This window comes from Podarcis gaigeae (assembly GCF_964106915.1).
Source record: "Podarcis gaigeae genome assembly, chromosome: 1".
NCBI classification, from domain to species: domain Eukaryota; kingdom Metazoa; phylum Chordata; class Lepidosauria; order Squamata; family Lacertidae; genus Podarcis; species Podarcis gaigeae.
This window is the reverse complement of record NC_139678.1, coordinates 104,748,096-104,771,930: the sequence shown is the minus strand read 5'-3', so window position 1 is coordinate 104,771,930 and position 23,835 is coordinate 104,748,096. Positions and strand designations below refer to the sequence as shown.

General features: G+C 41.8%; 2 long non-coding RNA genes across 2 annotated transcripts in view; one reads left to right on the top strand and one right to left on the bottom strand.

Moving 5' to 3' along the window:
• The window catches only part of LOC310833966, a 148,724-nt gene that overhangs the window by 107,461 nt on the left and 17,428 nt on the right, over nucleotides 1-23,835 (top strand). Inside the window, exon 2 of the long non-coding RNA XR_014559022.1 lies at nucleotides 11,238-11,288. This is a non-coding gene — a long non-coding RNA (uncharacterized lncRNA). The remainder of the gene's footprint in view (nucleotides 1-11,237; nucleotides 11,289-23,835) is intronic.
• The window catches only part of LOC310833982, a 138,905-nt gene that overhangs the window by 104,113 nt on the left and 10,957 nt on the right, over nucleotides 1-23,835 (bottom strand). The window lies entirely within an intron of this gene.

The following is a 23,835-nucleotide window of genomic DNA, read 5'->3' as shown; positions in this document are numbered from 1 at the left end:
GGCAGGCTGCTCAAGTCTGGAATGCTTTCTTTTTTAACTTGTTTATCCAAAGTCTGCTGTGAGTTATTATGACAACTGTGGAAAGTTCTAGTCCTCAAGCCGTCACACCCTTTATAAATAGCACTATCTAATTCTGAAGATGAGTGCAGGCACCTCTTATCTGTAAAGCATGAATGTGCTTAATGAACAAAGTTCCCAGTTGTCAAAAGACCTACTAGAATGGTTCTGCTGTAGTTTTATTCAATGCTGATGTAGGAAAGTAGGAAACTGTCCAAAACAGGTTTTGCAGATAAGTCAAATCCTTTCTGAAGATAGACTATTTGCAAATAAAAACATTTGTGTGCGTAGGTGATGGTGGCATTTAGCTATCTTCTCTTGGGGAACAGGGCTGGATTTATTTACTGGGCTTGAGGGAATATTTTAGTTCAGAAAGACAAATGTGTTCCCCAGAAGCTTCCAAAAATAATACAGAGAAGTGAAAAAGTATGAGTATGTTGGAGACAAGAGATTTTTAAAAGCCCATTTCATAAAGGGAGATATAAGGTCTAATGCTAATCTGGCATGATCCAACAAATGTTAAGCACTTTTAGCTCCCAATTATTTTGTTTATTTTAACTCTTATTAGTCCTCTCCTGTTAAAATCATTTAACTTTAAAATGCTTAACTTTGGCTAGATTATTGATACCGTTGGTACCTGGAAGAGTCTTTAATGTGGGAAATATTGGGTTGTTCTTATTTTTATTATGTATTTTGTGTTTTTATATTGTGATTTTATGTTGTAAACTGCCCTGAGACCTGTGGATATAGGGCAGGAGGCTACTCCTACTACTAATAGCTACAGTGTTAAGAAAGAATTGGAGTGGAGTGGAAGAAGCTCTCACAAGAGTCAGTGGTGACCAACAACTTGGATGGCTTTAAAAGAGGATTAGATAAATTAATGGAGGAGAAGGTGATCAGTGGTTTAACCTTCTGCCTCCACTGTTGCAGTACGCCTCTGAATGTCAGTTGCTGGGAACCACAACTGCTGTTTGCTCAGGTCCTGCTTTTGGGATTCCCATGGACATATACTGGATTTACAGAGTTCTCAGTTGTGCTTAGAACCCTGACAGTCCAGGGTTCCAAACTGGGCTTAGAACTCTGATCTTCCAGAGTTCTAAATTGTGTAGGCAGCTTACACAAGTAGAGTATTAGTATTAGTAGTACAGTGGTACCTTGGTTTAAGAACAGCTTAGTTTATGAACAAGTTGGATTAAGAATACTGCAAACCCGGAAGTAGGTGTTTTGGTTTGTGAACTTTGCCTTGGAATAAGAACATGTTCCGCTTCCTGTTGGGCGTGTTCCATTTGTAAACTGAGTCCCCCGCTGCTATGGGAAAGCACACCTTGGTTTAAGAACACTTCGGTTTAAGAACTGACTTCCGGAACGGATTAAGTTTGTAAACCAAGGTACCACTGTAGAAGTAGTAGTAGTAGTAGTAGTATACTAGCCTGTACCTGCAGGTCTCAGGGCTGTTACAACATAACATCACAATTCAAAAACACAAAATACCTAATAATAATAATAAACAACAACCCAATAATCGCCTCAATCCCCAGCATTTTAAAAAGGCTTGGATGACAATTAGACCAAGGCCTGGTTAAAGAGGAACATTTTTGTCTGGTGTCTAAAAGTGTATAATGAAGGCACCAGGCGAATCTCCCTGGGGAGCCATCACAGAAAAGGCCCTTTCTCGTGTTGCCACTCTCCAGACCCCTCTCATGGTGGAGGCACATGAAGAAGGGCCTCAGAAGATGATCTCAGCATCCGAGGAGGTTCATTTGGAAAGGGGCAGGCCTTGGTATTGTGGTGCTGAGTTGTTTAAGGCTTTATACAGTAGGCATCCTGTTGCAGATTTTCATCCCCCAATGTCCTGAGAACTGAAGGAAGGTTGGCATTAATGTTAGGCAGCAAACCATACTCTTACCTTTGCACAATGTTAATCACATGGGAAGAAGTATTCCTGAGCAATCTTCTGTACTTGACCAGAGTGCGCACGCACAACCTTTGCCTCTAGGGTCTGAATCTATTTTATTTTATTTTTAAAAAAATCGTTATTACGTTTTTCAAAATTTGCAAAACAAACATACAGAAACTGAATAGTAATATTTTTTTAAAAAAAGAACAAGGAGAGAGAGAGAGAGAGAGAGAGAGAGAGAGAGAGAGAATATTTGTAAAGTATAACATTTTTTAAGGAGTACAAACCATAACTTGAATATTCTATACACAAATTTCCTAGAAAGAAGGTACCTTAACAATTCTTCTTTTTCTATTTTTTTCCCATTTCCTTACAGGAACTTCCTTTCTTTTCCATTTTACTGGTTTGAGTCCCTTATAAATTTGTTGACTTCCTTCTATCTCTTTGTGGGTCTGATAAATCTAACAAGGAAGGAAAACTCCTCCATCAGCTACTGTCACTGATTGTTATTTGCTATCGTACTTTTTCCACCCTTCTGATACTAGGAAGAGTGGTAATGAGTTACCACTACATGCCATTGCAGGGCTAATAAGCAAAGAGAGGTAATTTGGCAAGTTGTCGAGACAACAGCTGTTACTAACTTACAATGGTCCCACTAAGGGAACGTAACAAACATAGATTGACTCTGCTGCTTTTCTGCCAGGAGATTTGGGGTCAAATTAATGAATGCCCCACTCGATTCCCATCAGTAAATCTCTTACGCTCCCCAATTAAGTGGCCCTTTGTGGTTCCCCAGCAATAAGACTTGGTTGCTGACACGCTTTAGCATATATTTTAATAGCATATTGTGTAGATCACAAGCCCCCACATTCTTCCTCTTTAGTAATGAATAATAAAAAGGAGGCAATTTCGGAAAGGCTTTCCTGCTACACTCTCATCAAGTGCTGTCATTAATATTGTCCTCGCAGAGAGAAGAATAAAAATGGCTATTATGCAAAGTGAGTAGCAGGATTACTTATTCCAGCGAGTTATTATTTCAACAACCTAAAGACGTTTCCTATAGGTTCTATAAAAATACCATGACCCCAAAATGTACCTGAAAGGCAGGTTTTGTGGTGGTTAACAAAATGCTTTCCTATTCAGTTACACACTAACAGCCAAAAGATATATTTCACGGGAGATAAAACCAGCCTAGCAGAACATGAGGTATAAAATTTAAATGAGGGTCATGCAACAAATGTAGCCATCGTCAGGAAAAGCTAATGCAACATCATTTGCCTGGTAGTAAGTACGGCACAGGAGCTAAACTTAATGGAAGAAATGGGTTTAAACATTTAAAGGGGCTCGAAACGGCAAAATGGCATTTCGGATTTCAGCAGGGTCAGGGGAGAGATTCTCCACAACATCAAAAGACTCGTAGCTATATTCAAGATGAAATGAAATTACCCACTCTCTTTGTTTTGACTATATATATTTTTGTTCTTAAGGATAGTAACATTATGAACACGGTCAAATAATCTTCCTTTCTTTTATAGAAAAGGGGTATCTGCCTTTGTGGTGCATACCTACTACCTGGGCCCAGTCACCTTTGTTTGGAGCAATAATCTGTAGGAGATAGGATGGTGGGGTGGCGACACTCACCTGACCTCCTGATAACAGTCGCTGCTGCTTACAGGGGAGGAGAAGGGGAGGTCAGCAAGGCAGTGGGGGGGGGGTCAACATGATGCAAAAGAACTGGCAGAGCCAATCCGGTGCTCCTGCTGGTGACTCCACCAGGCAGCAGAGGCTCAGCTGCCAGGAAGTCAGGTGACCACTGCTGCCCACTGTGCTGTCCACAACTGTCTATAGTCCCTCCATGTATATAACAAGTGCATTGGTCAGTGTGAAGAAACACACTAACAAGGATCTTCTTATGGTCCTGACATGCTGGTCTGGTTTCTCCTATAAACAAAGGATCATTCATTGCACAGCTAATGCCAATCTCATCGTTGTTCACACAGCAAGCAGAGACGAATTGGGACTGTGGCTCAATTGACCTATGCAGAATTTGTGCAAACCCCAATGTGTTCTTGATTCTGGGGTGGGTTGAGGGCCCTTGCTTCCAGTGCTTGTTGCTTCACACTAAGCCTGCCCAGACATGCCCTCGAGGGACCACTTTTGTCTCCCTGCACTGTATATTGTTATTTTCTGTCTATTCTTGTTCTTCTCTGGGGAAACCTCCAGTCACTCTCAATCATTCCCCTTCCTATCAACCAAGCAGATTATTCTGAGTGTGCAAAAAACGTACGAGGGAAACTTATCACTTGTCAGGCGGCGTACTCCAGGGAAGCCAGCTCTTTGGGGTGAGGCACGACCAGTTCTTCATAAGTGAAGAAAGAAAAGTACGATCTCCTACCTAACTGCTTTCAATACAATGAATCTGAAAGGAAGGGGGAAAATAAGGGTGAGAAAGGTGAGGCGTGGGGAGGATTGTAATCTCAGAAGAAAGTTACATGTGGTAAGAGACATGGATAGGGGTGGAGAGGTGAGAAATAATTTCATTCAGTCCTGTTTTTAAAGTACCCGAATTATGGGTTTGATTGGCATTGATATGAGTGTTTCAGGTGGTTCTAGAGTGGATTTGAGACACAGATGGCAAAAGGTGTCTCTTTCTCCATCCTGGTGCCCTTCAGGTACTTCTGGACTCCAATTCCCATCAGCCCCAGCCAGCATAGCCAATGGTCAGGGATGATGGGAGTTGTAATCCAATGAAACATGGAGGCCCCTAGGTTGGGGAGAGGGAGGCTACTGTAAAGAAAGCAACCAAATGTTTTGGTGTAGCCCAGCTGAGATCATCCTCAGTTGGGGGGGGGGGTCCTGAGTACCAGAATGCAGCCTAACCTAGAGGTAAATCACAACAGCGGCTAGACCCCTATACAAATATATGGTAACAAAGGATAATTGAGAACTGGGGGCTCAAGGATAATTGAGAACTTGAGGACTGGGTCCGTAAAATGCATGCATGGGCTCAAGATGGGTCCTGGGTCTTAAGAGGTTGCAGAAGCTGACTCTAGCAAGGTGTTCACTGTGCAGTGAAAGTATTGCAGACAAGGAGCTTCACAATAAAAGTTATTCCAAGGTCTTCACAATTCCTAATTCCAGCAATTTGACTTCTTGCTTTGCTTTGCATTTCTTAACCCCTTCATTTAAAACACACATTGATGTTCAAAACCACTGCAGAAAATCAAAGTACACATTTAGGATTATTTAGTTATTATTTAAAACATTAAGAGTATTGAACCATAAATTGTCAGATTAAGACAATCACTAGCAAAATTAAGGTAACCTCTCCCTCACCACCTGTGAATGTAGATGTGTTGTGGGTTAAGTGGACCAAAGGAAATCTGGGTGCAGATTGGGACGATCAAGCATGTATTTCAAAAACCATGCAAAGTTTTCATCTGGGAAATCTGACCTTGTATATTCAAAACCAAAACTCTGCACAACTGCCTCCAAAGAAGATTTAATTCGTTTCTTCCTCACTTAAAAGGTTATCTCATATTTTCTTAAAGGCTTGCATTGTGAAAACAGGTTTGTGCAGGAGTTCTCCTTTTCCATTTTCCATGTAACACGTTCTCATTAGTGAAGCTTTGTCGTGGTAGGAGATCAGATCAAACTAATCCTTTGCAAAAGATGAATTATTTCTATCAATACTTTGTCCCATTTTGCTCTGGATACATGAAATGTCTCTCAGCAGAAATTATGTGTTGGGCATGCCTGGTCCTGTTGCGCTCATCTGTGTATTTGATTATAGCTTCTTTAGAAAATATCTCAGCCTGGAAACAACTTTGTGTTTATTATAGTCATTTTTGTTTATTGAAAAGAGATTTTCACACCCTGTTGTCAGTGTGTGGCAGGAGAGTCAAACATTAAAGCTGATAATACGATTTATGGAAAAGTTATTTAGTCTTGGCAGACTGTTTTAAAACCAAGTCAGTCCAATATTCTTTATCCTTAGTTCTGGGTTGATGAGTTACACAATTCATATACAGCTTGTCATTGCTGGCCTGCAGTTGTATGCCTAATCAGTCAACCGGCTTGGCTAGTAGCTCATGGTGATCTTTTCAAAATGAGCGTTCAGAGTAAGGAAAACAAAGAAGAATGATTTGCAGGGATTTTCACAGGCTCACCAAAAACCTGACTTTCATCTGCATCACTTAGAAATAGCCTGGAATGGCAAAGTTTCACAAAATGAAGTATTATGTTTATGTGGATTTAGGTACAAGATAAATAAGAAAGATGAAAGATAAAGCTGGAGAGAGATAAGGAGAAGTTCAATAAGATGGAGGAGGAGAAGAGAACCAGCCAATAAGAAGAATAACTATCTGCCAGGACAGGATGCTGCGGGGGGGGGGGGTGTGCACAGACTTTGGAAGGTTAAGGGTAAGAAAAAGTACCATTTTGACCTAGAGAACTCAGGTAATGAAGGAATAAAATACCATTTCCTGAACCTCTTATATTGGAACCATATTGACACCTATAAGAGTGCTATACAGTGGTATCTCGGGTTACATATGCTTCAGGTTACATATGCTTCAGGTTACACACTCCGCTAACCCAGAAATGGTGCTTCAGGTTAAGAACTTTGCTTCAGGATAAGAACAGAAATCGGGTTTTGGCGGCGTGGCGGCAGCAGGAGGCCCCATTAGCTAAAGTAGTGCCCACCTGTCAATCACCTCAGGTGACAACAATGCCTTTGAAATGCATCTTTAGTGGAAACGGACTGGGAATGCATTTGCAAAGGCTGTGTCTCAGTGCTCACCAACGGACAGATGTCACCTTTCAAAGCACATTTTGAAGCAGTTTCACAAGAATCTGATGGGCATTGCTCGGGCCAACAGAAACTGATCTTGTCTGTTGGGCACCTTTGAAGTGCATTTCCAAGTGGTTTTAATAGAACCAGTGATGGGCACTATTTGACGTTTCCTTTGAAATGCTTTTCCAAGTGGTTTCTCATTTCAAAACACACTTCAAATTGAAGGCCACACCTCTACCTGCCTCCCATCTACCCTCACATATGACATCAGGAGTGGGGCAGGTAGGTACGGTTTGGGGGAAATGGCTTCATGGTCAAATTTGGACCCCTGCCAGGCCTCATTAGAGCCTATACTTTGTGCATCTGGAGCTGACTCAAAGGGAAGTTGCTAGGCCTCATGAACTTGGATTTCTTTTGATGCCTAGGCCCTTACACTCGCAAGCCAACCCTGAATGCCAGCATAGAGCTGTGTTTGTAAACAGCTATACCCAAGAATATGCATCCTCTTAAAAAACTTACCTCTCTCTCTCTCTTTTAGCCATGATTAGGAGGACAAATTTGATGCATTTTCCTTGTGTGTTCTGCTTTGTAACTGCTGTATGGTCCGTTAGACTGTTATGCTCAAAATTATTATATCTATTGACCTTAACTAGCTAGGTTTCTCTCTCAGGTTGCTGGGGTTAATTAGAGTTCTGTTTGCTGAGCTGTAAATAATGCCTGCTGTTCAGAGAGTTCTTTCCCTGTAAAATGGATGAACATTTCAGCATGTTAATGTCTTTTGATTATGAAGATGTTGCTGTGGATTAGCGGGGAGGCAGAAAGAACAGCAGGGCCACGCTCGCCACAGGTGTGTGACTCCATTGCAGTCAACAGCAGTGAACTGGGAATGAACTGCAACTTCAGATAGATTGGCCCAGAAAGGAAAATATACTCAGTAACGTGTTTATTTCAGTAACTTGGCAATAAAACGAAAGGACTTCAGAGGTGGGGACACAACATGTGTTGTAATGTACAGAGCCCTAGCACTAAACTGAAAGCTTGTGCTGTTTTATTTAAGAGCATAAATGGTTGTTGCAGTCTAGAGATAAACAACTACCTGACATTCAGAAGACATCTTAAGGCAGCCCTGTTCAGGGAAGTTTTTAATGTGTGACATCTTAGTTTATTTTTGGTCTTTGTGGAAGCCGTCCAGAGTGGCTGGGGAAACCCAGCCAGATGGGTGGGGTACAAATAATAAATTATTATTATTATTATTATTATTATTATTATTATTATTATTATACCTGTGCCACTGCCGAATCCTTCATAGCTGTAGGTTTGAAAAGCGTGATGAGCAAAACAATCCAAAGTATAGGAAGGCAGTGCGATCTATGCCAGAATAAATTATGCCGTTCAAATGGGTGGGTTACAAGTAATAAATTATTATCATTATTATCCCTATTCCAAACTCCAGATGGGCAGGGTATAAATAATAACTTCTTCTTCTTCTTCTTCTTCTTCTTCTTCTTCTTCTTCTTCTTCTTCTTCTTCTTCTGGACTAGGCTTTGTGCCAGCTTAGCTGGCCCAAGCCTTGCAGAAGGAAAACAAGCCTTTAAAATAGGTGTTTGACATACAGCACCCCTGTTTTCCAGAGTAAACACTGTGTTGAGACATGTAACCAAACTTAATGGAGTCTGGAAAAGGAGTAAGTCTCCCCTTCCATGCCATGCCCACCTCACACACCTGGAACAACCCATTTCTGCCCACCGCCTTAATAAACCTTAATGCAAGCGGCTGGACCATTGGACAACGCTGCCTAATTTATTCTGTGGAGACAACATGGCAGGGGGTGAAATTTTTAATTAGTGGTGGGATGGACAGAAGAGGGAAGTGGGAGCTGTAGTTAGCAACTGAAGGGCATCTTGCATGGAAGGATATTAGTTATTTCCTGAAACGGCGCACTTGTCATATCAAGGCCAGCAGATGACCAAAGATCATGTGTCTGACTGGCTTTATTAAATTGCTACTGGTCTGCTAAGGATGTGAAATTTCCTGCTCAGTGGAAGCGAAAGCCAGTTCCCCCATCTTTTACTGTGATCAGTACAGCCAATTTTTGATCTACTGCTGTTTCATAATTACCACGAATGCTTTGTGAGTCTTCCATTGTCTGCTGGAAATTAAGCAGTTTGTGTCTGCGACGCTAACAATGTAATACAGGTGTAATGAGAAATGTGTTCAAAACAGAGGCTGTGGATAACACTTTCTTATAGGCTGTGAGTTCTGGAATAGCAGTGTTTCACTGAGAAGGAACTAAGAGAGCCCTAGTTTGGTGCAATACTTGGAGTGTTAAACTACGACTTGGGAGACCAGGGTTCAAATCCCCACTCAACCTTGAAACTGAGTCACAGCCCCTCAGTCTAACCTACCTCAGAGAGTTGATGTGAGGATGAACTGTTGAGGGTGGAGGGAGAATACGAAAACCTAAATATCCCAGTGTTGCCCAGCCACCCCAAACTCGGCCCTCCATAGGTTTTGGGACTACAACTCCCATCATCCCTAGCTAACAGTACCAGTGGTCAAGGATGATGGAAATTGTAGTTCCAAAACATCTGGAGGGCCGAGTTTGGGGATGCCTGCTCTATACAGACGTTACTGCCACTGTGCAAGTTTCAAACGGGGGGAGGGGAAGATTCCCTATAACATGGGTCGAACACTGTGTGATTATGTATACAGAAAACATAATATGCTTAGAACTTTCACAAAGTAAATAAATACAGCCATTTTCAATAACATGTGACATTTCTCAGATTTGTTGGCATGTCTGTGATCATGCAGTGACAACTACCTGACCCTTTGACTCAAAACACATTTCCTTGGTTTTACAGCAGGTACATTTCCCTGATTTTCCTGCTAGCTACAAAGGAGTATTGAAAGCTAAGGCACATGGGCTTCAATGGTTCATCCTAATACAGTTTACTTGGCATTCAAGTTCCACTGAAATCACAATGCCCTTCTTCAAAATAAATGCCTGGGTGTGGTGTTAACTGTACATAAGAGTGTGATCTGTGGCCAAAGCTGTCATGCAGCCTTTTCTGCAAAAACGCATTTAACTTTTTGAGTTTAATTAGTTTGTCAGATTTTTCACTTTGTGGTGGTGTATATACAGTTTTTGTCTGTAACGCTTGACTGTTCTTTATCACCATTTCTTAAAAAGTGCAGGTTAGTTGCTTTCCTTTTCAGAACCAGTGACAGGCCATTCATTGTTTGACACCAATTTTTCAATGAGAAATGTTCCTTCTTCTGTTCATGCTGTTCAAAGTGCTTTGGAGGGCATTGGAGACATCTGTGAAGTGGCTTGTGGGACTCTTTTCTAATGAGCAGCTTCCCTTCTCTTTCTCTTTTTCTTCTCCCTCCCCCCCCCCCATTCCTTTGCCAGTTCTTTGGTGTCATAGAACAGGAGTTGCTAATTACAAGTGTATCCCTGTGTCAGATATGTGATCTTCCCAGAGTTGTCATGTCGTCTGTGGCTTGTCTGACTCTTACAAGAGCGGCTCTTAAAGGACGTGGAGCTTTGATTGTTGGCTTCAAGCACTTCTTGTTTTCGTTATACATAGGCATGAGTGACAGACATTAGCATTTATTTTAAAGAAAAAGAAAACACAACCCCTGTTTGAATTAATTGTCTATTTTACATAGGCCAGGTCCAAAAACCTTGTGAACCTGCCATGCTAGCATACACAGCCTACCAACCATGCCGTGTGGCTTTTTAGGGGCTTGGCAGCATGCTTGTCATATATGGGTAGCAAAACCAGTGGTCTTTATTCCCTCCAGGTCCTTGGCAGGCCACTAGACATGGTGGATGGGATAATGTTTAATGTGTTGGTCAGAACCTCATTTGCACAGGCCTTATGCAACCATTACATTCATCTGTTGACGAAGAGCAGAGGTTTGCAGTGTTCCTTCCCGTTGTGACATGGGACTTTTACCTCCCCATCTAACCAGGGAGGGAACAAGGGGGGAAATGTTGCCCTTCCTCTCTCTGGACAATCCATTTTAGCAACCCCAGTTCGGCTGCTGTCACAGATTCTGGCACCAGTGGTGGTCCAGGAGAAAAGGTAATCAACATTGTGCCCTCCAGGTGTTGTTGAACTCCATCTCCCATCAGTCCTAGCCAACATGGCCAATGGCCAGGGATGATGATAATTGTAGCCTAACAACATCCAAAGGATGCCATGTTGGTTTGTGCGACTGCAGCCAAAGTGGCAAACTGAGATTGACTAGAGTGAGACATTCTACTCCTCAATAATGTAGCCTCTTACTAACATTAATTCACCTTACAACAAGGTAATACATTTTCAGGACTACAATGCTGACCACGTGCTGAGCACAAATGAATGCACGCTTTATTTCTCAGCTCCAAATCTGATCAATAGATTCATCCTATATGTACAAAAGACATTTATTGGACTCAATTTAATTATGACTAATTGTGTTTTTGTTTGCTTTTAGATTTCTCAAGACCGGGATGGTGGTGTGATGTGCTGCTCAGCACTTGGCATGGTATGTTTAAATGGTGTAAGATACATCTAAAAGTCTGAACATTTTCCTATGAAGGTTGCTAAAAGTTATTTGAAAACTTGGTGTGGCTGACATCTCGTTCCTTACCCCTCTGCGATGTCAGCTTAGTGCAATATTTTGCTAATTGGTCTCCTTTATCTGTCTTCAAAGGCTTAAATCCCGAAAAACTGATAACAATGTACCTTTCTCAAGGGCATGTTTGTGTGGTTTCTAGGAAGAGGAATTCCTGAGTTTATCACCAATTAGTTCATCAAACACCAGTCAGAACCTGCCAGGCACCTAGGGAAAAGGGGGTGTTAATTGAAATAGCCTGTAATTACCCTAATTCAGAAGTGAGATGTTCCCCATCAGCTTAAGCTTTTCGTTCCTGCCTTGTTCTGCACCTGTGTGAGTTCCCTTCTGCTGCTTTCTTCTAGCTACTTAAAGCTGGAGTGAGGTGTCTTTTAATTTTATCTACTGAAGTTAAATAGCCAGTGGGGGCGGGGGATAAATACTTTGATAACTTTGCAATATTTCCACTGTCACAAGTGTGGCTTGTATCTCAGTAATTCATACTCAGTGTAGGCCCACTGAAATGTGTCCGACTCTTCATGACCCCATGGACCAGAGCACACCAGGCACTCCTGTCTTCCAGTGCCTCCCGCAGTTTGGTCAAACTCATGCTGATAGCTTCGAGAACACTATCCAATCATCTTGTCCTCTGTCGTCTCCTTCTCCTTGTGCCCTCCATCTTTCCCAACATCAGGGTCTTTTCCATGGAGTCTTCTCTTCTCATGAGGTGGCCAAAGTATTGGAGCCTCAGCTTCACGACCTGTCCTTCCAGTGAGCACTCAGGACTGATTTCCTTAAGAATGGAGAGGTTTGATCTTCTTGCAGTCCATGGGACTCTCAAGAGTCTCCTCCAGCATCATAATTCAAACGCATCAATTCTTCAGCGATCAGCCTTCCTTATGGTCAAGCTCTCACTTCCATACATCACTACTGGGAAAACCATGGCTTTAACTATACAGACCTTTGTTGCAAGGTGATGTCTCTGCTTTTTAAGATGCTGTCTAGGTTAGTCATTGCTTTTCTCCCAAGAAGCAGGTGTCTTTTAATTTCGTGACTTCTGTCACCATCTGCAGTGATCATGGAGCCCAAGAAAGTAAAATCTCTAACTGCCTCCATTTCTTCCCCTTCTATTTGCCAGGAGGTGATGGGCCCAGTGGCCATGATCTTCGTTTTTTTGATGTTGAGCTTCAGACCATATTTTGCGCTCTCCTCTTTCACCTTCATTAAAAGGTTCTTTAATTCCTCCTCACTTTCTGCCATCAAGGTTGTGTCGTCTGCATATCTGAGGTTGTTGATATTTCTTCTGGCAATCTTAATTCCAGCTTGGGATTCATCCAGCCCAGCCTTTCAAACCACTACTTGGTCACAAAGTGGGCAGAATACTGCCACCTATAGGGTGTGTGCTGCACTGCACTTCTAAAGCCAGGCCAGATCTCACACTTTTTGTGGACGCATGCACAGTCTCTCATGCCTTGCCAGGCTCTGGGACCAGGTGGAAAGCCACCCCCTGTCCCAGGTATGCTTCTGTGACACTGAACTATAGGACTGGGCTTTTGTTTTCATTTGCATGTTGTAATGGTGCTATTAGCATTCTAAACCTAATTTCTGATAAGTTTTGCCATCAGTCATTCTTTTGCTTAGTGGTCTTATAGGACAAACATTTTAATTTAAACCCTATGTTGTTGGTTCTCGTCGGTATTTTAGTTTAATAAGCTATAACGGGTCTCCAAACTGGGATGCTCGGTAATTGCTCTGGGTTTATGTGGCATCCATTGTTCTCTTAGCTGTGCTGCTCTTTCATCTAAGAATGATAGATTTCTTTAAATAAATGGAAAAGCATGCCTTGCAACACACACGTTCCCTGAGCTGCTTCTCCTTCCTCAGAGGAAATTATTCATCCCTTGCCACAGGTGGAAGAACAGCTGGGGAGGTGATTTTGAGAAGGAAAGGGTTACGCAGCTTTCCCTCCTCCCTTCTGCTCCAGATCACCACCTCCCGTACACTTTTCCTTTAAAAAAATAAGATGAAAAGACATCGTTTGCACACCATCTAGCCCCACAATTACTGTATGGTGGATAACTGGGATGTTCATACTTGAATTTGTCCTGCTTGCTAATGTGGCCAAGAAAAGTGTTGTCTGAAAGCTAAATGCTAAGGAAAAGTGGCAATTAAATGTAAATCATTGCAATGTCCCTAACAGTATTGCCCAGCATACCTTGAAAGCATGTGTGCTATGTTGCAGGTGGCAATGCACACATGTGCACTTCATGAACTTTTGTTCTTCTGGGTAGCCTGTGAATTAGCAGGAGTGTAAGGATGTGCACAGATGCTAGGAGAGGATATATTTATTAGATATTATCCTTCCTTCCTTCCTCACGTTTGTGAGTTCAGCAGAGTGCATCGCTTTGCAGCTTAAAAGGAAGCTTAGATAGGCTAGTTTGGACCTTTTAGTTTAAGTAATCCAGGATACTTTAAGGCAGGCTGGATTCTCCTGTTATTTCCCCCTTTTCTCCCCCTTAAAACAATATTCACACAGTCTTGTAAAAGGCAAAAAGTAACATTTACTCAGAGTTTCTTTTGCAGAGTCATAGATTCAGCAGCTTTGTTCAGGCAGGCTTAAAATGGTAATTCATGCTTAAGTCTAGTTTAAGGTGGGGCCTGAGCAATGGAGCTCAGACATGCAGATTGTTCTTACATTTCTGGCTTTGTGATGAGAAAAAGAGTTGAGAGTGAAGTGAGGCAATAGAGGGGCGTGCCCAGGCAGTTGAGGAGACTATAAATGGCTATGGGCTCCCCTCTGTCAGGGCACAGTGGGTGTTTCTCTCAGAGTTCTCTCTAGCAAACTAACAGGAAAACTTTGTGAGCTTCAGCTCTTATCATGTGCCAATCTAGCAAACATGCATTGTTGGTTTGACCACATTGTAAATATCCCGCTGTGGCTCATTAGTAAGCCATCTGCTCTAGGATATGGTAGTCATATTTGAAGGGCTGTCAGTCCTCTCTTTGAATGTGTCCTCTCTCTAACAGCTGTCCAGTCCAAGATAAGGAACCATAACAAACCTGTGGGGAAAATCTATTGGAAACTTCATTGGACTACTTTTGTTAACAGATTCAGGAAATCTCTTAATGCTCACAGAAATGAATGATATATAGAAGGCACAAACGGAAACACTTTGCAAGGGAGAGGAGTAAGCCAGAACTTCTGAATTTATTCGTACCAGCCTTCTCTGACATTCAAAGTCTTTCTGAATGAAAAATGAAGATGTCTACTTGATTGACCTAAATCTTTGCGGCATACATGTTGAGACTGAACGCTGCATTACTTCATGGGCAGCTCTCACATTTTGGTTTTCAGGTGCAACTGTGAAGGCAACGTCACTAGCAAGTCTTATCCTAGATAAAACAAGTATATTCTGAACAAAAGGGAGACAAAAGGAAGGGTTTCCTTAGCAACAGGAACTGTAGAATAGATCTCACATAGCTACTCAGGTTTAAAGTTCACATTTGTTCTTATCCAGTTCTGAGGATAAGCATGAACCTAGACATAAAAAATGTTATAATTATTTCCTCCAAAATACTTGCCCTACCTATGACATGAACTTTTAAAAATATATCCAGGTGACCAACATTTTTTGGCCTAAGGACCACATTCACCCTTAGCCAACCCACTTGGACCCATGTGCCACGGATGGATGTAATTATCTCACACACTCATGAACACACGAGCACAGACTGCACCCCATCTGCTGAACCATGCAGTCCAATCAGTTTCCTTACAGGAGCAATAGCCCTCTTTAAGTGTGTATGGACACAGAGATAAAATCGTTAAAACGTAATATACAAAATTCATCGCAATGCTAGCTGCACACAAATAAAACACTGTGGCTTAAAGACTTTCAGTTAATTTCTGCAGAGCTGTTTCTGTGATATCAAAACTTTATGTTTAATAGTACAGAGAGTTCCCACATTTAACTTTCTGGAGTCAAACCTCTGTGGAGTTTTTCATCCCTCTGAACCAGACAGGTGGTAATTTTGTTAAGAAATATTAATGTTATTCAGACACACACACACTTTAGATTTTAAAATAGAGAGAATTATTTAAATAAGGATTAAATTTCCTCACAATCCATCATGATACTGAGGAAGACAATAGGCAATTTTAGGAAATATAATCAGAATTATAATATTAAGAATTAATATGTCAGATCCATCTTTCTCACTGAGCTTTCTGGTGAACCACATCTTTCTAAAAAGTACATTACAGTAATGCAAAGTGTGCAATGATTGCATTAGATGGACAAATTTGCCAACTTCAGTTTCTCATTTTTACTAATTTTGCCACATTGCCACATCAGATTGCAATTCCTTTTAAAACCATCATAAATAGTCACCAACATTTTAACATGCATTTTTCAAAATATACACACTTTGTGTGCAATATTTGCTTAGTAGGCTCTACTTTGCAAGCATTTCCCCCCAGTGTAATGTATTTTTGTATGTTATTTTCACAAGTACATGCACTGTTATGCATGCCTTCCTCTAATATACACAGTTGTTTGTTGGACAACAGTATCACAAAATTCAGAGGACTTACAATTTCAAAGGATAGCAGCCTTTTGGGTCACAGACTGTATTGGGAAGGGTGAGTCAAACTAATTTTCTGCCTCATCCATAGCTGACTCCTTTCAGCTATGTATATGTTTGGAGAGGAACCTCAATATATGTAAAATGAATCCCCAACTACATGTAAAGACATAATTTAAAAATAGCTAAATGACTAAAAATAAAAGAAAGAGAACACCGAAAGAGGGGGGCATAAAACAAAGAGAATACTGAAAGAGGGGAGCAAAATCAATCCAAACATTTGGTTGTCTACAAGCAGAAGAAAAAGGTTGATGACAGTGATTTTCAAAACCAACAAAATTAGTCAAACCTCAAAGTGATGCTAAAAACCCTTTTCTAGGAAGTTTGCTATGCCTGGCAAGTGTAATAAGAACCAATGGTCATTTCACATCTAGTTTTGAAATGGCATCTTAAATTAATTCGCTCAGGGAACAAATTAAAGCCTGTTCAATGCAGTGACTATTCTATATGTACCAGTCCTCAGCAGAAAACACGTGGCAGCTAGGATCTAGAAAGGCACAGTCTGCTCCACGCACATGGAATTATGAGCATTTCCCCAGAGTTACCTTTCATAATAAAGAGCTTTGCCAAGACTCTGCATCATCTTTAAATCCCGTGGATTTCAGGGGCTCCTGCATGGGCTTTGTTTCTATGGAATGAAGGTCACTAGAGGCTGATGGCATTTCTAGGACATTAAGTTTTATTTACAGATATATACAGGCCGAGCTTAAGGATGGAGTTCACAGCACTGCAGCACCAAAAGATCCTGCTCCTTATGTTTTGAAGAGGGCCCTCAGTGCCACAAAGCACTGAATTGTCACAGAGAGCAAAATCAGGCCTCTGTGCCTCCTTCAAGCCCAGCTGCAGGACTTCTAGTCTAGTCTATTGTCGTCTTTCACGCACATACACATTTCGGTGGCATCACCTGCCGCAGAAGCAGGGTTGAGAGAGGCTAAGCCTTTATTCCTGAATGGATCTCTCCTTTGAGAAAAGTCCACCCATTGAGAAATGTTTCCTTACAGAAGCAGGATAGTCGATCACTCTGACAGAGGCAATAAGACAGTGTCCAGCAGTCCTGACCACACTTCATTCTTAAACCAAGAATTGCACAGCTATGATTTCAAGGGACTCTTCAGATGACATCCAGACTATCCCCCCCCCCCCCAATTTGCAACAGTACACACTTTGAGGCACCATCTCTTTGGTTTTTGTTGCTCCCTTCCTTCCTTCCCTCAGCAGGAGCATCTCTAGTTGCTGAGCACTCTGGCTGCCCAACAAGATCTCATGGACCTGGGTTATGCTATTTGTGTTCAGGTCACACTTGGCCTCATGGCAGCCCCTTTGAGTTCTGAGACTCTATTCGCCTCTATTCCCTGGCCTGTGGCTATGATTAGCTCTTTCTGCACCCCTAACTCCACCTGCATAGTCTTTTTGCCACAACTTCCTAGGTCTAAAACAATGCAGATAAGATGAACTGCCCAATAGGCTTCGATTATTATCTACAAAACAAGACTGAACCCAGGCCTGTCAACAGATAAAGGAATTGTTGCTCTCATTAATGTCAAGGTTAAAAAAGAAGTCCGTAATTGTATTTGGATTAAGAACATTCAGAGTCAACATCAGACTTCTTTTTGCAGCGGTGTTCATTTTTTTTCTGAGTGGGCAAATACTCTATGCCTTTCTTAAGCTGTATTTTTCCATCCTTCTAATATAGCCCTTTTAATACATTCCTGGTTTCTAGTTTGGAGAATGGTTTACAAGGCCATCAAAGGAGATTGATAAATTCTCGATCCATTTATTTTCTTAATTCCTGGCAGGGTGTGCTGCAAAACTATAATTGCTGCTAATATAATGAAACAGCCACCGTTCCCCCATGCAGCTTTGCTAGTGTGATCCTTTGCATGCCATGGCTTGTAGAGCTCTCATTAGTAACTCTCAGTTTATAATACTTGAGAAATAATGTGCCGCACTTCTTGTGATGGCAATGAATACCTTGGCTAAAAAGCAAAGGAGCTGAAGAGAGCTAGATGCACTCCTGTTTGTTTTATCTGGTATCCATAGAGACAGGAAGGATTCCACAAGTGGGACATCTTCTGAAAACATTTCACAAGGTTATTTCATCACTGGGCCATCGGCAGAGCTGGGCAGCAGGCAGCAGGCTGTGGTAAGCCACAAGACATATCGGAAATTGCAGGACCAAGACCATAGTCAGGACTGAGGTCAGGGCCAAAGGACAAGCCAGGAAGCAGAATAAGAACATAAGAAACATCTGCTGGATCAGGTCAGTGATCCACCTAGCCCAGCGTCCTGTTCTCAAAGTGTCCAAGCAGATGCCCTTGAGAAACCCTCAAGTAGGACTCTGTGGTTTCCAGCCTCTGACTGGAGACAGAGCATAGCCACCATAGCTAGTAGGACTGAGAGTAAGCTAATAGTCAGGACCAAAGGACACAGGGAAACACAAGAACTCAGGAAGAGCTTGTTGCTCAAGCAAGGCTTAACTGGAACAGGAAACTCTCTTATCCATGGCAAAGCTATCCCTGTTCAGTCATAGCTGACGAACCCACCACAGTTGGTAATGCACAATTTAAGTCACTGTGGTTACCTGGGTCTCTAGTGATGAATCCAGGAACAGCCCCCAAATTGTGCACCAGCCCGTTCAGAGGGAGTTCAAATCCATCAAGGACATGTACACATTTCAACTCCCAGATCTGGGAACTGCCTATCTATAGAGTCTTTATCTTGTCAGGATTCAATCACAGTACATTAGCCCTCAACCAGGATCTGGTTGAGGACATGTGTGGCTTCTCTTGATTCATGTGTGTGTCACTAATATATTGGTGATGTTTTGCTCCAGATCTCCTAATGACCACCCCAAGTGACTTCATATAGAAGTTAAAAAGCACTGGGGACAAAACTGTGCTGTCTGGCATCCCAGATATCAGCTGAGTGAAGAAAGCACCCAATACTATTCTCTGGAAGCAAATGAAACTGCTATGGCACATTCCCCAAAACTGACTGGAACAGTCCAGGAGGTCAGCGGTTTCAATAACTGCTAAGATATCATGGAGAATCAGTAGGGTCATTCTCCTTAGAAAGGTCAGAGTGGCCAAGACCAATTCTGTTCCAAAACTATGCCTCAACCCAGACTGAAAAAGCTCAGGAAAAGTAGGTTCATCCAAGATTGTCAGCAGCTGAACTGCCACCACATTCTTCTTGCTCAAAAAATGGTGTACAGGTGACTGTGTGTTAGGTAACATAGACCCATGAGTCCTAGGCGGGTAGGTGTGTTTTCAGGAAAGGCTGCACTATGGCTCCTTCAAGGCAGTTGGGACCACTCCTTGCATCTATCCAGTCAACCTGCAACAGCTGGTACGAAGCCAGGAAGGGAAAAGGTGGTAGGTTGGACAACTGCAAGTGCCTTATCCGCATTCTTAGGTGTCAATAACTGAGATGGATCCCACAGAATAGGACAGAATGATGCATTAGACACCTCCGTTGATACTGTATCAACAGCAGCATTCAGATCTGCATGAAGATGGGTGAATTTCTCCTTAAAATGCTTCACAAAACTCCTGCAGTGATTTTGATCCAGCCCTGGATAATATATGGATGGTGAAATAATATTTGGCTTGCTGGGTCATATCTGGCAAACCTGACTTCTACATAGAATTATAGAAGGAACCCAACGGCTGTTTAGTCCAACTCCTGTCCTAACACTAAAGCACTCCAGACAATTCCTTGACAATATACTGGGGGGAAAACAAACTACTGAGAAAGAGATTTGCACATGAATCAGTTTTTAAACTACTAAACCTATAGTGGGGGTGCGCAGGACAAAGAGAGAAGTATGTAAATGTAGAATGAGCTGATATACATGTGCATAAATGAGCTGCAGTGCAGTCTCTAGCTCACAAATTGTTACAGAAAGGGGAATTTTGTTATAAAGCTGCTTCTTCCACGATCCACAATGGAGCCAGCATATACTGGCCAGAGAGTGATCAAGAAGATGCCGTAGGCAAAAATATCCATGTTTGTGCAATGTTAAGAATCAGTGTTCTGAGCTGAACCACACACATACACTCAACACATGATGGCATAATTTTTGTTTAGTGAAATGTCAGCCATGGATTTCTTGCAACGGGATAAATCAGGCATAGGCAAACTCAGCCCTCCAGATATTTTGGGACAACAACTCCCATCATCCCTGACCACTGGTCCTGTTAGCTAGGGATGATGGGACTTGTAGTCCCAAAACATCCAGAGGGCTGACTTTGCCTATGCCTGGTATAAATTAAGAGTCTGTGTCACTAGGGGATACAATGTTCAGAATTGGATGAACGCTTGCACTTTGCTATGTGGGGAAAAATGGGTAACTAACTAATAAGAAGTAAAGAAAAGAGGAAAGGAGATAAACTATAATATCTTTCAGATAGACCTGTTTGGGATTCTTTAAGGTGGATCACTGTTTCATCTGGAAAAGGAGCAGCAAAGGGTAGCCACTTTTGCTCATTTTCTCCAAGCAACAGTTCTCACTGGTTTATGTAAGAGGAAAGTTGTTAGGAGAAAGTATTAAATTTGGAAACCCTAGATCAGAACTTTCTAAACTTCCATGCTGGTGACACACTTTTTCGACATGCACCATTTCACAACATGTTAATTCAGTTCTCCTAGCAAACCAGAGGTTTAATTAACCTGTTATAAGAGATATGGACACATATCATGCGACACACCTAAACACTGCAGTCAACCTACTAATCGGTCATGACACACAGTTTGGAAAGCTCTGCCCTAGATTAAGATACACACACACCCAAAAATGGGAGGTTCAAAGCTATGCACCTTGGAAACAGGATGTTATGATGCTCAATGTTTTTATTTTAGGGATTCAGTGGGTAGGTTTATCATGGGCCCTGGATTCAACATGAAGTTGACTCCGTCATGACTCAGCAACTGAAGTTGAAAAGATAGTTTCTCCCTTATCAGATGGAATCAGGACACTGGACATCACCCAGACTTTACAAACTCCCTGGCCAGTTCACCAACAGCAAGTGACTTTCCTCTCCGATAAGGGGACAGTAGCAGAAGATATAGTAAGTGGACTCTGCAATAGAAGTCCACTCTTGTGAAGGTGGACATCCAGTGACTTCCAGTGATGGTCTCTCCATTTCCCCCCCAAGGCATTAGGATTTTGCTTGAATTCGGGAAGGGAAGAGTCATGTTCAGTAAGTTGTAAGGTGTTGGGAGCTTGTTACTCCATGGAGGATTCATTGTGGAAGATTTATTCTACTGGGGCAGTGTAGAAAGAGGAGCAGAAAGAGCCTGGGCCCAAAACATTTTGAGCAGCAGTAGAGGGTTGAATTGCTTCAGGAATTTCTGGTAATACTAATCTTGTGGGGCGGGGGTGCATAACGATAGAGTTTGGGGTTACTGTGGGACTGCATGGCATTTTCTCTAGCAAGGGGTCGTGACCTAAGTTATTATTTTCTGCTGTAGTAAAAATGACTCCCATTATTGCTGCAACAATTTGCTCTGATTTCTTCATGGCATTCCAGAAAGTCTTAACAGTTTATCTCTCACAGTGTGCCAAGCAATAATGTGACATACGGCTCTTTTTCTTTTTTTAACCCTCCAGAGATACAAGAAGTGCTTGTGAAGGTCCATTTTATCGAAGAGCTTTTAATAGATTTGTGGTGGGTGGAGAGAAATAGAGAGGCAGGGGGAGGAAGAGGTCTCTAGACATTCTGGTTAGGAGCAGCTAAGTGCTTGATAGAGGGGATAGGAAGAACAGGATTCAGAGAAAGAAGGAAGACTTTGGTAAAGTCACGAAATAACATACTGCCTTTCATATAAAGAAAATGCATGATACAGAGAAAGCATGCAGCCTTCTGTTTTTTGAAGTGGTAAAAGAGCTTCCCGCCAGTAAGCAAAAGTATTTATTTTAAAATTAATTTTATTTACTTATTTTTCTCCCTTCTTGGCCCCCATTGCCAAAATCAGTGGGCTCTTGGAAAGTCAGAAACAATTACTGGGGGGTACATTAGCTCTTGGGCTTTTTGCTAGCCACAAGTAGGTTTATGAGATCTTATCATAAGATTTAAGACCTTCCCCTGCTTCTGATACTCTTCCAATGGGAAACTAGCATTTCCTTACATATACAAATATCTCCTCCCAGTTAAGTTATCCATGCTGTGACACAAAAGTGAGAGCAATTGTTTCTGTATTTTTTGAAGATGAATGAATGAATGAATCAATCAATTTTTTCCAGTCACTGACCAGAGTGACTTTTTGAAGTTGTCAGTACACACATCAAACGTCAACTGTCTTACATGAGGTAATATGTAGCTTACATGCTGCAGGCTCATAGCTGTGTGGTTGGAATTGCAATTTCAGCACCAGGAGCTTCCCATAAACACTTAGTCAGAGTTTATTTGTTGTTGCAACCATCCTGGTCATTTCAACCAAATAGTAAATAGAAGTATTCTATGCATACTGTGCAGAATAGGCATAGATACACTGTTAAAATACAGTGACAACCAATTTATACAGTTATACATTAAAATGCAGACCCACACAAATAAGTTTCTCTATTACATTACCGACCAGACTTTGCAGTCCATCATATTGTCCTTGATGAATGTACTTCACGCTCCATAAACACATAACACATGGCTTATAAGGTAGTTTTCTCTAGGAAACTGCTTCTTTGCATCTACTGTCCATTTAACAAGTGGTACCAAGCAAGATAAGCAAAATGGAATTCTGATCTTGAGATGCAAGAAAGCCTCTAAATTACTCATCAAAAGGGGGCAGAAATGATGATGCAAATCTAAACTGAATCCTTCCAGCACAATATGTTAATTTTTTTATATAATAGTTATTAAGACTTGAAATCTATGAGTAATATCCTGTGTTCTAGAAGCCTATTACATGATTTATAAGGAAGCTGAACATTCTAGCTCACTTATAATGTCAGGGAACAGTGGTAAGGTCTCAGAGACTGCTCTTTAAAAAAGAAAAGAAAAGAAAAACTTTATTGGTTTTTGTAAGACCAATTGTCTAGAGCACAAATTGTCTAGAGCACAACTCAGTGACACGCGATATAATCATGAAGTACTGGTGGTTAGTGATGTATGGAAGTGAGAGCTGGACCATAAAGAAGGCTGATCGCCGAAGAATTGATGCTTTTGAATTATGGTGCTGGAGGAGACTCTTGAGAGTCCCATGGACTACAAGAAGATCAAACCTACTCATTCTTAAGGAAATCAGCCCTGAGTGCTCACTGGAAGGACAGATCCTGAAGCTGAGACTCCAGTACTTTGGCCACCTCATGAGAAGAGAAGACTCCCTGGAAAAGACCCTGAGGTTGGGAAAGATGGAGGGCACAAGGAGAAGGGGACGACAGAGGACGAGATGGTTGGATAGTGTTCTCGAAGCTACCAGCATGAGTCTGACCAAACTGCGGGAGGCAGCAGAAGACAGGAGTGCCTGGTGTGCTCTGGTCCATGGGGTCACGAAGAGTTGGAAATGACTAAACGACTAAACAACAACACTGGTGGTTAAACAGCTTGGCACTACAAACGTACAAGAGAGACAAGCAATAAAAAGTTGCAGTGTAGAGAATTCTTCTTCAGTGTTCCAGCTAGCCACGTCTTCTTTCAGAATAGTCCACTCCCATCTTCCCTGCAGAAGACATGAATTGAGCATCCACACCATATTTAAAGCACATGGTTCCCTCAACATAGAATACCTTCGAGTTCCCCTATGTTGACAGCTCACGCTTGTTTCTCAGCAGCCATATTTTGGCTATATTCCCATGATAACTTGGGGGAAGGGCTGTAGCTAAGTGGTAGAACAT